This window comes from Capsicum annuum, chromosome 2 (assembly GCF_002878395.1).
Source record: "Capsicum annuum cultivar UCD-10X-F1 chromosome 2, UCD10Xv1.1, whole genome shotgun sequence".
NCBI classification, from domain to species: Eukaryota; Viridiplantae; Streptophyta; class Magnoliopsida; order Solanales; family Solanaceae; genus Capsicum; species Capsicum annuum.
In genome coordinates, this window is record NC_061112.1 from 66,980,617 (window position 1) to 66,995,234 (window position 14,618).

Genomic DNA, 14,618 nt, shown 5'->3' on the forward strand with positions numbered 1-14,618 from the left:
GATTTGTAAAATGATACTTTAAAAACTCAATTAGAAAGGTGGACACTTTATTTTTATTTAGTTTTTAGGATTTTGAAAGGAAAAATAGAAAAGGTGTGGAGTATGCCTCGATTGAAAATTTAAAAAGTTCATTCAACCCTTTAAGTATTTTTTAAATACTTTTCACCCCCACTCTTTTCCTAAATATCAACAAAGAATTTTCTCTCTCTTCACTTTAACAAAATTCCTACGTCTTGACCACTTCGCTCTTGGGAAAACTCTATTTGTAATTTTTGCTCTTCTCCACAAAGATCATTCATCTTTTAACTCAGGTAAGTTTTCTTAATTTTTTGACTATTTTTGCTCTATATTGATGTTTTTTTTTGGATTTTTGATTTGTGTCGATTGTATTATTTTGAAGAAAAAAAGTTAAATTTTTGAAAAATGGGGCTTGATTTCATTGAAAATCCTAGATATTAAGTTGAACTTCGTTTGATTCTTTATGAATTTTTGTTGGTTTTTCATTATATTTATAGTTTGCATGTTTTATTTTTTTTCTTTTTATCAATCACTATGCCTAGAAATCTGGATTTATGTTTCAACTATTCTTCACTATAATTGTGTTTTAGATAGATATTTTAGTGGTTTGCTTCATACATTTCTCAATTTGTGTTTTTGTTCTATTGATATATTGTTCGGTTGATTGGACACTTATTTGATTTTTGGGGTTGTTTTTTCAATCGTTCTTGACTGTAATGGTGTTTTAGATAGCTATTTTTCTTGTTTGATTCTACATCCATGCTATTGTTCTATTGAATGGACTATTTCGTCAATTAGGTATTTATTTGACCTAATATAGATGATTGCTTAATTTCTTTTGTACATAGATAATAAAATACGACTAGAGATAGAGGTGCAAAGATTAGCATGGTTAATAAATAAAAAGATAAAAATGTTGAAAGGGGTTCAAAAAGAAATAAATGGATAATCGAAGAGTCAAAAAATATAAATTATAGTGATGAAGGAGAAGAACCTCATAATGGAGATGATTAGGGCATTGAGTGTAGGATAGAAGAAAAAGAAGATGATGAAGTATTGATCTAACCCACTTTGCCAAGTTTATTTTACGATAGAGGTATAATCTCGCCATAGTCATAGATGATGTTGGATCCTTTCCAACTAAGATATCCACTAGATCTTGGTGGGCATCGTTAAATAAATTCGAATACGTTATGGTTTATTAGTATCACGACCCGAATCAGGGCCTGGTCGTGATAGACATCTCAAGTCTGCCATAGACCGGAGACCCCCCTATTTTTCTAGTCAAATAAAACACAAATATACTAGCAACGGATGAATTCCAAACATATAACAAGATAGAATAAATGTAAGCTCAAAAGAGTGTAAGAATATCAACAAGAATACCCAATCCACAGTATCCATAAAACCTCTAATAGAACCAAAAACTAATCTAAGTCGGTACATGCCTCCGACGATAGCCAAAACCAAAACCAAAAAAGTGGGTCTAATACATAAATAAAACAAGACTTCAAAATGATAGCTCTTCCAGAGAATGGAAGCTCACCACTTCAAGCTGATAACTGATAATCCAGAAATCCTAACACTACACAGAAAAAGCAAAAGTGTCTTTGGTGCCTATATTTTGTAGAGATACAGCATCCGAAGACGGTAAGTGGATTGAACGCTAGCATGTAACTCTGGGAAAGAATAAAATAATGCCAGGTCATAACCACAGTAAAATCCAGATGCACATAGTGTACATATATATATACATATATATAATCATGTTGGGGGTAGGGAATAGGGCTTATCATGAAGTAAAATATTAGCCGAGACTATATAGCTCAACCGTTATAAACGTACCTATGGGCTATATGGGTCTAGCTCCCTCTGCTGAAAGGGCCCCAGTGCGTATTAGCCGTACGGACCAGAGGTATCAAGAAAGACCAGGTAATGCTCTGGCCCTACGTTAGTCTAGGATACAAATGTATAATAAGTGTGACACAAGCACACAGTCTTCAAGACCAACCCTCATGCTGGAAAATGTGAATTTTTTGTACAAGTCCTTCAAGACTCATACCTTCACGGCTTAGCTACATAACCCCCATTAAGCCCAATTTAAAATAAGTTTCACATAATCCATTCCTTTACCAATGGAATGATACATTAAGCCACAACAAAGGTATCGTCATACCCTTATGCTTGCAAGCTCGCACTCATGTAGTTCTTAATTGTATACCATAATCTTGGGGGAATGCCACAATCCCTTTTGTTAGTTTAATCAAGTTTAGGGAATGCCTCGACCACTTTTAGTTTATCAAATCAACTCAAGGGAATGCCTTGATCCCTGAGGTTTTAATTTCAGTCTAAACACGACCAACAAGGCCTTCAAAATCCATGTTTAACCTTTTTACCATTTATGCAATGTAATAGTGTTGGTAAGTAAGTCAAGCCATGTGTTAAATTCATATTTCAAAACCAAATTCCAAATAGGTTGAGGGAACACAATTTCCAAACCAATTTCAACATCAAAATCATCAAATTAGGGAAATTCCTTGATCCTCACCAATTCCTACACCCATGAACCCAACTAGTTGAAAAACTATTGATAAAACACAACCAATGTATAATAAATAATGGGAAAACAATTTAAGAACCATTCATGACAAAACCCTCGACCCATGTCAAAACTCACATTCAATTTCACATCAATAATTATTTAATTCATATGCTTAAAGGAAAATAAGTTTGAGGGTAGAGTCACATACCTGAAAGAACGGAGAATTATGGAAAGGAACTAACCCTTAAGCCATTAGATGACAAACTTTGAGAAACCCTAGCTTGTTCTTGCCTTGGGGATTTGAGAGGATGTTTATGCTTGATAAGTATGGAAAATAATGCCCCAAAGGTGTTTTATGGTCGTGGGTCATAAGTGGGTAAAGATGGAAATATCCAAAGTATCCTTCATTAAAAGATGAAAATTATCGCTAGTGACTAAGGGCCACAATACGACTAGTAAGGGCTCACTATGACTCATCACAGTGATTTGTAGTCTGGACAGTAGCTGAGGGACCCCTCTCTGGCGACCCTATGACTCACACCATACGAATCGTTAAGATACACTATGACTCATAGGGTCCTAGTCATAACCAAGATAGAAGCATTGACACTACTCATTGGTTAGATGGTGATTTGTCTCCTATGGCTCGTAAGGTAAGTTGTAGATTGGGCAGTGGGTTCAAAAACTCAAAAAATTTTAGGGTTCAAAATCGAAGGTGTTACATTCTCCCCCTTAGGATTATTCATCTCGAATGATGAGACAAGGCATCCATTAGCACGATTTAATATGGAAAATAACCACACTTACTTTTAACAAAGACAGAAAACAAAGGTATTAAGGAATAGACATACCTTAAGCACGATTATCTCAATAATAAAATGGGAATGGATATTTAGACTTCATGTCCTCTTTAGATTCCCAAGTAGCTTCTTCAACCTTTTGGTTTCTCAATCAAACCTTCACCAAAGCCACATCCTTGGTCCTCAATGATGAACTTTCTGATCCTAGATTTCAACCAGGACTTTCTCATAAGACAAGAAGTCTGAAATGCTGACACTCTCCATAAGAACAATCAAGAAAGGATCACTCACACACATTCTCAATATAGAAATATTTAAGATCGGGTGAAAGAAACCCAAACTAGAAGGTCCTCCAACTCATAAGTGATGTTGCCTATTCTCTCCAAGATCAAGTATGGGACAATGTAATAGGAACTGAGCGTCCCCTTATTTCCAAATCTCATCACTCCCATCACTAGAGATACCTTCAGGAACACCTGATCACGAACGTTAAACTCCAACTCTCTATGCCTCACATCTGTAAAGGACTTATGTTGACTTTGGATAGTTTTAAGCCTATCCCTAATTAACTTCACCTTCTTCATAGCTTGGTGAACCAAATAGGGACCAACAACCCAGCCTCACCAACCTCAAACCACTTAATGGGAGAATGAAAACTCCTACCATACAAAGCCTAGAATGGAGCCATCTGAATACTCAAGTGATAGTTGTTATTATAGGCAAACTCTGTGAGAGGAAAATCATCAACCCAACTACCATCGAAGTCCATCACATAGGCCTTGAGCATATCTTCTAAAGTTTGAATAGTACTTACCGCTTATCCATCCATCTGTGGGTGGAAAGCAGTGCTAAGGTTCAACTTAGTTCCTAAACCTCTCTACAAGGAATGCTAGAAGTGAGAAGAGATCTATGTGCCTTGATCAGATATAATAGAAATAGTTGCACTATGCAACTTAATGATCTCCTGAATGAAAAGCTTTGCATAATCCTTCGTAGAAAAGTTGGTCCTCACAGGCAAGAAATGAGTGGTCTCAGTCATCCTATCCACAATAACCCAAATTAAATCAAACTGGCTACGACACCGCAAAAGACCAGTAATGAAATCCATATTGATCATATCCCACTTCCACACAGGCAAATTAATCTCTTGAGACAAACCACCAGGCCTCAAGTGTTCTACCTTTACTTGATGACAAACCATACACACAGTTAAAAATATGTCACATCCCTCTTCATATTATTTCACTAATAAATATCTTTCAAATCATGGTACATCTTCATCGAACCAAGATGAACAGTGTACCTCAAACTCATAAGCCTAGACCAAGATCCTTTCCTGTAGCCCATCAACATCGGGAACACACAGTCTATCTTGGTACTTAAAGATACCATCGCTACTAATCTCAATAGCCAAAACTTTCTTGTAACCCACATCATCCTTCATCTATATCAAGATAGGATCCAAAACTTGCTTCTCTTTCACTTTAGCACCAAGAGATGTCTTCACCACCTCTTGCACAACCACACCTCCATCCTCAAAATCATAAAGACAAACTCAAAGATTAGACAGACGATGAATATTCTTCACCAAACCTTCCTTCTTTTCATCAACGTGAGATAATCTCCCTATGGACAACCTTATAAAAGCATCAACAACCACATTAGCTTTACTTGGGTGATAATAGAGACTCATGTTATAGTCTTTGAGCAACTCAAGTCATCTCCTTTTCCTGAGATTCAACTCCTTTTGGGTAAACACATACTGTAATCTCTTATGGTCAAAATATATATCAACATAAAATCCATACAAGTAATGGCGCCAAATCTTTAAAGAAAGACCACAACTAATAATTCCAAGTCATGGGTCAGATAATTGTTCTCATGAACTTTCAACTACCTAGAAGCATATCCAATTACCCTACTATGCTGCATCAACACACATCTAAGTCCAACATGGGAAATATCACAATAAAAAACTAATCCATTAGTATCCTCAGGCAGGGTTAAGACTGGAGCAGAAGTCAACTTATCTTTCAACTTCTCCAAGTTACCCTCACAAGCATCCGACCATAGAAACTTTACTATTTTCTGAGTCAATTTAGTTAATGGAGCAGTAATTGATAAGAAGCTCTCTATAAACCTCCTATAGTAATAAGCTAAGCTAAAGAATCTTCTAATATCGATTAGAGTCATGGATCTAGGACACTTCTTCATCACCTCTACCTTCTGTGGATCCACCATGATTCCTTCATTAGAAATAACATAACCCAGAAAAGTAATTGCATTCATCCAGAACTCACACTTAGAAAACTTAGCGTACAAATGATGATCCTTAAGAGTCTGAAATGCTATAGGAAGGTGATTGACATAATCCTCCTCACTTTTTAAATATACCAAAATATCATCAATGAACACAATGACAACCAAGTAAAGAAACTGGTGGAATATCCAATTCTTAAGATCTATAAATATGCTGGGGCATTGGTCAACCCAAAAAACATGACCAGGAACTCCTAATGGCCATACTGGGTATGTAAAGACGTCTTAGGGATATCCACCTCCCTAATCTTCAACTAATGATAACCTGACCGAAGATCAATCTTAGAAAAGTACTTTGCATCCTAAAGATGGTCAAATAGGTCATCAATCCTAGAAAGAGGATACTTATTCCTTATAGTCACCTTATTCAACTGGTGGTAGTCTATAAACATATGAAGGGATACATCCTTCTTGCACACGAAAAGAATAAGAGCACTGCATAAAGACATACTAGGGCGGATAAAACCCTTATTAAGAAAATCTTTCAACTGCTCCTTAAGTTCTTTTAGCTTAGACGGAGCCATTCTATAAGAATTCATAGAGATAGGACGGGTATCTAGAAGAAGATTAATTAAAAAGTTTTTTTCCCTATTGGAAGGAATACCAAGAATATTATCAGGAAACACTTCAAGAAAATCACTGACTACAGGGATAGATTACAAAAAGGAACCCTCAGAACTAATATCTTTAACTCGAACTTAATGATATAGATACCCCTTCTAAATTAATTTTTGATCTTTAAGATATGAAATAAACCTTCCTTTAGTAAATAGGGAACTACCTTCCCGCTCAATCACTGGCTCATTCAAGAATTAGAAACTGCCCTTTTGGGTTCTACAATCGACAGATGCATAGCATAAATAGAGCCAATCCATCCCCAAAATAACATCAAAGTCTAATATATAACTCTATCAGATCCACCAATATCTCCCTACCACATATAGATACCACACAGCCCCAATAGGCTCTTCTATCTATAACAGAATCACTCATTGGGTTATACACAAAAAAGGGATCAGAAATATACTAAGGACCAAAACCAATATAAATAGCCACATAAAGGGTCACATAAGAAAGAATAGACGCCGGATCAAGTAGGAAATACACGTCACGAGAGAAGAGTTGTAACATACTAGTGATAACATCAGAAGAAGCTTTAGATTCCTAATGGGTGGCAAGAATATAACTCAACTATATTCTTCTTCATACCACTCCACCAATAGATTTTTTGCAAGTCACGGTACATCTTGGTAGCACCAGGATGAATAGAATATTGCGCGCCATGCACCTCTACCATGATCTTCTATCTCAGACTGTCAACACAAGAAACACATTATCTACCTTACAATCTCAACACACCATCTCTCCCTTAGGAGAAAACCTCTAACTTTTGGTCGTTGACTAACTCCTTCAATCTGACCAAACTATTATCTAAGTCTTGTTTCTCCTTCACTTCCGAAACTAAAGAGGATTTGGAACTACTCTGCACCAAAATACTCCCCTCAGCAGAATCAAGCAACCTAACATCCAATCTAGCTAGACAATGTAAATTATGAGCTAACTCTTTCTTACCCTTATCTACATGAGCAACACTGCCCATAGATAACCTAATAAGGACGTCTGCCACTACATTGGCCTTGCCTGGATGGTACAACACGCTTATATCATAATTTTTTAACAACTCTAACCATATCCTCTATCTAAGGTTCAACTCCATTTGAGAAAACACATACTGCAGGCTTTTGTGATCAGTAAACACATCAACATGAACACCATACATATAGTGTCTCTAGATTTTCAAAGAAAAAACCACATCAGCTAATTCAAAATCATGGATTGGTTAGTTCTTTTTATATGACTTCAACTGTATAGAGGCATAGGCTATAACCTTACCTCTATGCATCAACTCACAACCCAAACCAACTCTAGAGGCGTTACAATACACCATAAAACCATTCGTACTATCAGGCAAAGTCAATATAGGGGCTGAGGTAAGTCGAGTCTTCAACTCCTGAAAACTCTTCTCACAAGAATCTGACCAAAGAAAATTAACTTTCTTTTGGGTCAAATGGGTCATGGGGGATGCAATAAAAGTGAAACCTTTAACAAAACGGCTGTAGTAGCCAGATAGACCTAAGAAACTCCTAATGTCTGATGGAGAGATAGGTCTGGGCTAATTTCTTATAGCTTCTATCTTTTAGGGATCAATTCTAATACCTTCAGCTAAAATAAAATGACCCAGAGAGGCTACTGATCTTAGACAAAATTCACACTTGCTGAATTTGGCGAACAACTGATGATCTCTAAGAGTTTATAGGACAATTCTAAGATAATCTGCATGGTCATCCTCACTATGGGAATACACAAGAATATCATCTATAAAACAATGATAAACATATCAAGATACTGTTTGAATACTCGATTCATGAGATCCATAAAGGTTGTCGGAGCATTGGTTGGCCCAAAAGACATGACTAGAATCTTAAAGTGACCATAACAGGTTTGGAAGGCTGTCTTTGGGATATCGCACTCCTTTACTTTAAGTTGATGATAACCGGATCTAAGGTCTATCTTCAACAAATAACTCGTACCTTGCAACTGATCAAATAGGTCATCAATTCTCAGAAGAGGATACTTATTCTTGACTGTAACCTTATTAAGCTGGCGATAGTTAATATACAGATGCAAAGAACCATCTTTATTTTACACGAATAGAACAGGTGCTCCCCAAGGTGACACACAAAGCCTTATAAAACCTTTGTCTAAAAGATCTTTGAGTTTCTCTTTCAACTCCTTAAGCTCTGCAAGTGCCATACGGTAGGGAGGAATCGAAATAGGCTGAGTGTCAGGAGAAAGGTTAATCTCGAATTCTATTTCTCTATCGGGAGGTACCCCTGGGAGATCTTTTAGAAAAATATCAGGGAACTCATTAACAATATTGGATAACTGAATGGTTGGAGCCTCAGACTTGGTGTCTAACTCTAACTAGGTGATAGATGTAATCTTTAGATATAAGCTTTCTAGCTTTGAGATAGAAGATAAAATGACTCTTGGGAGATACTACACTCCTAGACCACTCGAAAACTGGTTCATCAGGAAACTGAAACTTAACTATATGGGTACGACAGTTTATAGATGCATAACAAGAGTGAAGCCAATCCATACCCAGAATAACATCAAAATCCACCATATCTAACTCTATCAAATCAGAAAGTGTGACATTATGAATAACAGTAATACGACACTTCTTATACACTTGCTTAGCAATAAATGACCCCTACTGGAGTAGAAACTAGGAAAGGATCAGGAATCTTTTTGGGACTCATTTCAAAATTCACAGCAACTAATGGGGTCACATAGGAGAAACTTGACTCGGGGTCCAACAGGACATAAACATCAAAGTGAAATACACGAAGCATACCAGTAACAACATCAGGAGAATCCTTTTGCTCTAGATAGGATGGTAGAGCATAAAACCTATTCTAGTGCTGACCACTAGCAGTACTGAAAGAAGCGCCCTGAGGAGGAGCTAGACGGGCTAATGGAGCTGGGGTACTATTAGCCTGAGTCTGAGGTCGCACATCACTGTTCCCCTTCCTGGCATGAGGACACTCTCTAAGTCTATGGCCTAACTTACTATAACCAAAACAACCCCTCTGTTTGGCCAAACACTCACCGGGATGGGTTCTACCACACTTAGCACAGGAAGGATAATTAGGCCTATTACTTACATTATTTAGGGAGGATAATTAGGCCTATTACTTACATTGTTCTGGGACTTGGACATAGAGGGCCTGTTCTCTTGCTCCTGCCTATTTCTGGGCGCAAGAGAAGTAGCTGATGAAGGTTCTAGCATAGAGGAACAAATCTAAAACTATCGATGGTTCCCTCTGTGGGACCTAGCCTTACTATACTCATACTGCTTGGATCTAGCTCTCTTGTTTCCCCTCACGCTATCTCTTTTCTTTATCTTGTCTATCTCTATTTATTAGGCGTGAATCATCAGCCTAGCAAGATTTAAGTCCCTGTTAAGCATAGTAGTCCCACACTTTTTCAACACTAGTCCAAATCCTCCAGTCACTAACTTACTTATACTAGCTCGAGTGTCAGAAATCAAATTAGGAGCATATTTGGCTAACTGATTTAACTTAAGGCAATACTCCTTAACAGTTATGAAGCCTTGCCTTAGGTTCATGAATTTCTCTATCTTTGATTCCCTCATCTCAAGTGGGAATAACTTGTCCAAGAATGCATCTTGGAACGCCTACCAAGCAGTAGGGGCTGCATCTTCCCTTCTATTCTTCTTCCATGCAACAATCCAGTCATAAGCAATATCCTTCCACCTGTAAGATGCCAGCTCAATGCTTTCTTCCTTCGAGATATGCATCACTTGGGTGATATTCCTTACCTTCTCGAGATACAACTATGGATCCTCACCTGCCTTCGAATGATAGAACTTTGGCAGGTTCATCCTCATGAAATCATGGATCCTAGCAGTGTCTAAATCACCTTTTTGTTAAGCCAGAACTACAGCCTGGTTATTGGCCTGAACATTTACGGTAACTGGTTGGGCTAATTCCTGAAAGGTCGCTTGAAACTCAGCCTGAGACACGGTCTCATTCAAGAGATCAACATGTTGGGATGCTCAATTTGTTTCTGCATATATTCACTCTTCGGGGAGGCATTTTCTAAAATAACAGAGCATGAGTTAATAGCTGAGAGAGACAACTGTAAGCAATATAGATTCTAAAAGAAAGAGACGACTTTTTCCTAAAATATCTTATAGACTCTTGCTCATAGATGTGGCGTGCTACATACCGATGATGAAAACTCTTCTTAACACAGCTTGTCAGACTCCCTAGGAATCCTTAAACCTTTGGCTCTGATACAAAGTTTGTAATGCCCCAAAATCCTATCCCGGAGTGTTACACGGTGCTTAAGGCTACAAGTATCCCCAAGCTAACCCTTTGAGCCCGCAACTTAGTATAAAGCTTACTTAAAGATAATGAGTGTAAAATAAGAAGCCATGTCATATCATGTCTAACTAAAATCTGAATGAGTACTGTAAAGGTAATAAAATAATACAAGTCTAAACATACTGACCATCTAGTCTTACAAAGCCTCTACTACTCAACTAACTAGAGAGCCATTGGGCAGGTCCCCAACTGACTCGAATTGAATTGAAAGTAGTAGAACAACTACTAAAAATACTAAAGAGTCTGAAGATAGGTCCTCGAACCATGAGGACTCACCATAGTGGAAGCATAGATAAAGGTACTCGGGATCACTGATGCTATTGGGACTGAGCACTTGAACCTACATTATAAGACAATGTAGCACACAGATGTATTTATGGTCAACACTTGGGAATGTACTGAATATATGGAGGTGTATGCAGCTAAATATCAATGCAATAAATATTTATAGAAAACATACATGGTATTGTAGATTACTCACATAGATTGAGTAAAACTCTTATAAATCATAAATAATGAAATATGTAGTACAAATCACGTGAGCCATTACACTTTGTTCTAAATCTGCAGTCTTTCTTTGATCTCAAGCTTGTAAACTAGTTGAACTCTTAAAACAATAAATTTTAGAACATACACTTTAGTCTTTTGAAAAAAAGGAACTTCTTTAAAACTGAAGGACTTAAAACCTTAAGAACTTTAAGACTTGAGACTCTTGTAAACTTTGGAGTTCCTTCTAACTGACATAAACCATGTGAGCTACATGGAGTCCAACGTCTTTCCCATGTTGGGGAGAGTTGTTCTATCCTTGCTATTAGATTAAAACCTTTACTTTTAGTGATCACTAGCTTAACCCACTTGGGGTAAATCAAATCCAACGGTGGCTCATAGTTCTGGGGCATGAGACCTCGGAATCAATCCCAACTCGGTGCTAAGTACTACTCCCATACTAGGCTCAGAACTTTTAGAAAAATCCAGCTTATACAATTCAACATTATGAAACGAGAGATAATATACTTCCCTTTAACTTAAATCACAAGATGTGGATTCCTTTCTTAACTTAGGATCAAAATCAACTATTTTCTTTAAACTTTGGTAGACTATCTTTAAAAAGCTTTGAAACTTCTATTATATAGAGATATCAATACCATTCTTGAAATACCATAGAATATATCAAAATTCATTCTTGGACCTTAAAACATGTATACATATTCAAGAAATCTTAATTCAAAATAGAGGGTAAATCATGACTTCAACCTTAAGAGTATTCCAAACATCAATCATGGAAGAAATATACAATTCATAACATGAATTCTTAATTCAAATCATAAAATAGGTGTAGTATAATATAATTCAAGACTTGAACAAATTCATAATCTCATATACTTGAAACATAGCAATTTAGGCATAATTCATCTTGAAACATTAAAATCCTTTGAGAAAAAACAAAACTTTGGGCACAAGAACGGAAAAAGTGTTCTTGTTCAAACCCCACATACCTCAGGTTATGAACTTGGGTGGATAAACTTTCTTGAGACTCTTTGTCACACTTTTTGATGAGGGTTCTTGAAGCCCTTGACTTGGGAACCTTGAATCTTGACTTAAATTGGTAAATCTAAGATAAATTCTTGAGATCCTTGGAAGAGGTTTTGGGTGCTTATGGTTTTTATTTGAGAGAAATCTTAAGAAAAACTTATATAATGCTTGGAATGACTTTAAATCTGATGTTTGTACCATTTAAGAGGCTTGGAAAAAGTCCGACGTTCCCTTTTTAACTTCTGTATAAAGCTGGAAAACCTAATTTTATGGGTCACCGCGACGCGCCACTATTGCGGTGGCTCATTGGAAATTGAAAAATGGGATTCTTGGGGTCACCGTGAAGCGGAGCCATCACGTTGTCCCACTGATTGGGACCTGGAACTTCAGTGTGACACGCCACAATCATTTTAGGCTACTAGAAGTTGACAATTGTTAAATAGACCCTCTCTGTGATGCGCCAAGCACTAAAAGGACCCTGTTTTACAACTAGGACTTAAATTTGCCATAACTTCTTACCCGGTTATCGAATTTGGGTGAATCTTATATCCTTGGAAAGCTAATTAAATTTCCCACATGATAAAAAGTCAAAATTAGGGAAATTATATATGGTTTAAATGTTACACACTTAGGAAGTCATTCCTTAGCCTTCTAGAGATGAAATTAAACTTAAGGAAAAGTTCAGGGGTATTAGTGTATTCTCGACCCTAAGATGTTGGTTTTTGAGTTAATTCATGTTTAGGGGTATAAGAAGCATATCTTAAAGAAGTTTTGGATTTTTCGGATGAGAATTGGGTCATGTTTGGATCACAATTCCAGCAGCTCATCGTGATAGTGCTGCATCATGGTGCTAATCTCAATGGAACGTCTACCACATCATAATTATCAAGAAATTCACATCCCAGTTACAAATTTAAATGTCTGAGGAGACATTGTGTCTTTCCCCTCAATCTAAGTCATCATATCACAACTTTATCCTAGTTAGGGCATTATTTACCCCTTCTTCTTTAATTCTCCTCTCAAATAAACCCTACTCATCCCCCAAGATCATTAATTCCTTTACTTTCTCTCCAAGGAAACCAAGAAATCAAGTTCCCAAATTTAAGAACCTTCAAGGAGACATGAAGATTGGTGTTTCTCTTCCAAGATTAAGGGTTTAAGGTATGTGTGATGTTCATCCATGGGCCCTTTTCACCCATAGAGTCCAAGAATCTCTTTTTGTTTTTAAATTATGAATTTTTCATACTTAAGTTGAATTATGTCCATGAATATCTTATTAATTTGATTTTATGCTATAATTATAAGTATTTTTTCAAGTGTAATGAGCCATTACATGTTTTGAATATCAAAATCTTCATAATTAAATACCTAATTCATGGTTCCTATACAAAGTTCATGACTCTCATGTGTTTGATGAATTGGAAAGTTTTGAATAATGATTCCCTACTATGGTTTTCAAAGCTTTTAACTATCCTTATTCTTATTTCCATTCAGTGTTGGTGGGTTATGAACACCAGATACCTAGTTGTTTACATAATTTCAGTATCTTCAGAATGATTTCAGATAAACCATGAGCATTGTCATTAAGTCAGTTACTATGATCAGTTGATTTCTTAGTTAAACTTAGTTTTGCCCAGTATCCGCATCATTTAGTTGGGAGTAACACTTAGCACCAAGTGAACATAGGGATGGTCTCTCCCCCATCAGTTTAGGCATGAGGCACTAGTAGCAGTCTCTATGTTCCAGACTTATGGTGCCACCATAGATTTTGTGGGGTCCCCCATCGGTTAGGCATAACACCCTCGTCCTTCTGGATATCAGCCTTGTGAAATCCACATCATTAGTCAGTGCTTGTACCCTAGGAAAGGTATCGGCACCCTTCCAACTGGGGTTACAGTTTAGACCCCGATAGTATATTGGGCCATACTGATTTTAACTAGCACCTACAGTCTCAGTGCAGTATTCAGTACAAAATTTAGTTCAGGTTTGTTTGACCAAGGCATACAGATTTCCACTTATTCAAACATAAGATTTCAGTATTTCAGTTTATAGAGTATTTAAGAAATATTATATGATTGGTCTTGCAATCTCAGATATTTCAGGTTTTTTATGCATTGATGTTTAATATTTCATACTATTTAGTCAGTCATTAGTTCATATACAGTTAGCCCATATTTTCAGCCTAATCTCATCTCATATACCAGTATATTCAAAGTACATATCGCATACTCTTATTTGCGCTATGACCTTTAATATCATAGGTTCGGACACTTAGTTTTTCGATCATAACTAGACCGTCCAGCGTTACAGCAGTAGAAACAGTGGTGAGTCCTTACCCTTCAAGGATTAGTTTATATTTTATTCAGTTATTTTAGCATTTCTTTTACTTAATAAATTGAAGTAGGTTAGAGGTGTCCAATCAACTCCATT